This window comes from Alexandromys fortis, unplaced genomic scaffold (assembly GCF_014885135.2).
Source record: "Alexandromys fortis isolate MF-2015 unplaced genomic scaffold, M_Fortis_MF-2015_v1.1 scaffold_303, whole genome shotgun sequence".
In the NCBI taxonomy this organism is placed as follows: domain Eukaryota; kingdom Metazoa; phylum Chordata; class Mammalia; order Rodentia; family Cricetidae; genus Alexandromys; species Alexandromys fortis.
In genome coordinates this window covers 796,251-799,473 of record NW_026068181.1, presented here as the reverse complement: position 1 = coordinate 799,473, position 3,223 = coordinate 796,251, and positions in this window count along the sequence as shown.

Genomic DNA, 3,223 nt, shown 5'->3' with positions numbered 1-3,223 from the left:
GCAAAACCAGATAGCAATAACCTCCGAGTCAGAAAATGGGGAAGGCAGCCTCAGCTCTAGTGCAGAGAATAGTTTATCTGATGAGGAAGCACAGCTAAGGCAGGAAATTAAGGTACTTTGGAAAAGGCTGAAGCGCTGTAAGGCGAAGGATTCCTTATGTGTGCTGTCCACCCCACTTTTAATGAGGATTGGGGAAGGAGGGAGTCCCGTTGGGGACTGACCGATGACAGGGAGGCCGAAGAGGGCTCAGGAAGAAGAGGAGGTGTCTGTTTTCGGCCCCGGCACACAGTTGCTCCGGTTATAGAGGTACCTGATCCTAACAATCCAGGACAGGTGCTGCGACAACATGTGGCCTTGAGCTTTAAGGAGATGAAGCAATTGAAAGAGGCCAAGGCAGCATACGGTTCTCAAGCCCCATTTACTCTTCCCATGGTAGATTCTTTTGCGGCATTGAATATTACACCTAGTGATTGGCAGCAGCTATGCCGTGCAGTATTACCAGGAGGAGATTACTTATTGTGGAGGGGAGAATATCAAGAAAATTGCTTACAAACGGCTAGGTTAAATGCTCAAGTGGGACAGGCACAGCGCAATCTAGACGTGCTTACTAGAGCAGGAGCTTATGCTGACTTGGCCAATCAAATTGTGCTCAATCCTGCCATATATCTCCAGGTGGCGACTGCGGCTACCAAAGCTTGGAAAGCCCTGCCAAACAAGGCCGCGGGGAATCAGCTGTCAAAAGTTTTACAAGGGCCTTCAGAACCATTTCAGGACTATATAGATAGAATATTGCAGTTGGCAGGGAGATTTTTTGGTGATGTGACCCATAGTTAAGCACCTGGCATTTGAAAATTCCAATAAATATTGTAAGGAAGCCTTGCGGCCACATAAGACAAGAAGCTTAAACGAATACATCCGGATCTGCCGGTATATTGACGGGCACTTTATTCAGGGCCAGGTGATTGCCGCTGTCATCAGGCCTGGGCGAGGATTCCGAACAACTAGGGATAAAACCTGCTTTAACTGTGGTGCCCTTGGACATTTTGAAAAGGAATGTCCACAACTCACTCGGGGAACGACTGCCAGACCAGGAAAGTGCCCACGATTAAAAGGGGGCCCATTGGGCAAATGATTGCAGATCTAAGACAGATATAGATGGAAAGCCTCTGCCCATCCAAGACCAACAGCAGGGAAACTGGTGGAGGCCCCGCTCCAGGGCCCCGGAACCTCAGTGTATGGAGCAATGACACCGGGAGTCAGGGGGTCCCACCCCGGCAGTGGCTGTATCCAGTTTGTTCCACAGGGCAATCCTTTTGCATCACAGACCTTGCCCGGGACACCCCAGGAAGTGCAGGACTGGACCTCAATACCTCCTCCCAAGCAGTCTTGACAGCCGAAATAGGGGTTCAAGCTTTACCAACTAATGTTTTTGGGCCACTCCCTAGAGGGACCTTGGGGCTTATCTTGGGAAGAAGCAGTACCATCCTGAGGGAAATTCAAATTCATCCTGGGGTTGTTGATGCAGATTATCAAGGAGAAATAAAAATTATGACATCAGTTTCTCAAGGAGTTACAGTAATTCCTCAGGGGGATCGTATTGCCCAATTGGTCTTAGTATCCTTAGTTAACACCTCCAACCCCGCGGCCAGGTCCAGTAGGGGTACTAAGGGTTTTGGATCATCTGGCACTGCAGCCTTTTGGGTAGCTCATATGAAAGAAAGGCCATGATTGGAATTGACTATTGATGGGAAGTCATTTAATGGGATTTTAGATTCTGGAGCTGATATCTCTGTCCTGTCCTTAGAATTCTGGCCTAAGAAGTGGCCATTAGAAAGAAGTACTGCCACCCTACAAGAAATAGGTCAAGCAAGTCCCAAGAAGAGTGCAAAAATATTAAAATGACAGGATAATGAAAACCATGAGGGTTACTTTCAGCCATATGTCCTCTCAGGACTACCTGTTAATTTCTCGGGAAGAGATGTCCTGAGTGAGATGGGAGCTGTCTTGACCACTCAGCCCACACCACCACTACCAACGTCCCAAATTATGCAGCAACTGGGATAAAGACCAGGACAGGGGCTGGAAAAAATCTTCAGGGCCAGTTTCAGGCAGTGACACCAGATAAACAAATTACCAGACTGCTGGGAGACCGAAGTGGTCTAGGCCATTTTTAGTTAGGGTCACTGTTCACATGCCTGTTCCAATTCCTATAACTTGGAAATCTGATGATCCAGTTTGGGTGGAACAGTGGCCCTTGACTCCAGAGAAATTGCAGGCTGCTCATGCCTTGGTCCACGATCAGCTGCAGGCTGGACACATTGTCCCCTCTACTTCCCCTTGGAATACACCCATATTAATCATTAAAAAGAAATCTGAAAAATGGAGACTATTACAGGACCTCAGGGCTGTCAATGAGGTGAAACAGCCTATGGGTCCTCTTCAGCAGAGATTGCCTTTTCCTTCAGACATACCCTGGGGCTGGCATATAGTTATAGTGTGTAATGGTGTAAATGAATGCAGACAGATTGTAAAAATATATACAGCTTTAATGGAGAAATAGACTTACAGAACCACCGTTCCCTCGGAGACCAGGAAACCAGAAGCAAGTGCTGCGAGCACATTCGCCAGATTTATAGGTAAACATTAGCCCGAGGCGAACACACCCCCTAAGGGGGTTGGGCTATCCCTACATCTCCCCCTTTTGTCTAAATAAGACAGAACTAAACCAAATACAACTATATACAATAATAACAAATAATAAATATAACAAACAATATTGAGAACAAAAGTTTTGCTAAACATTCTACCTCAAGGAGTCTAAATAATGTAGAGAGTAACTACAATTATATAATCTTCAACTCCGTCAAAGATCTGAGAAGGGAATAAATATTACTTAATAAACGAGAGATATCCAAAATGTGCAACAAATGACAGAGACAACTGACTACCTGGGCAATCACCCAAAGTCTTGTTTGTAATGTTGAGTCAACCAACTTTGGCTAAGGCCTAACATAACTGACATACCATTATTAAAGGCAAGGAACTTTGTCACAACTATCCTACCCTGTCTTGGCAAGATAAGACAATCCTGTTTCATCCACTTATGGATATTCTGTATCTTTGTCAGTAGTTGAGGTATGGGCTTTTCTTAACCCAAAGGCCAGTTCTGCCAAGAAGACAAGCTCCCAGTGGAGTGTCTTTGGTGCTCAACGTTCTCTCGGGA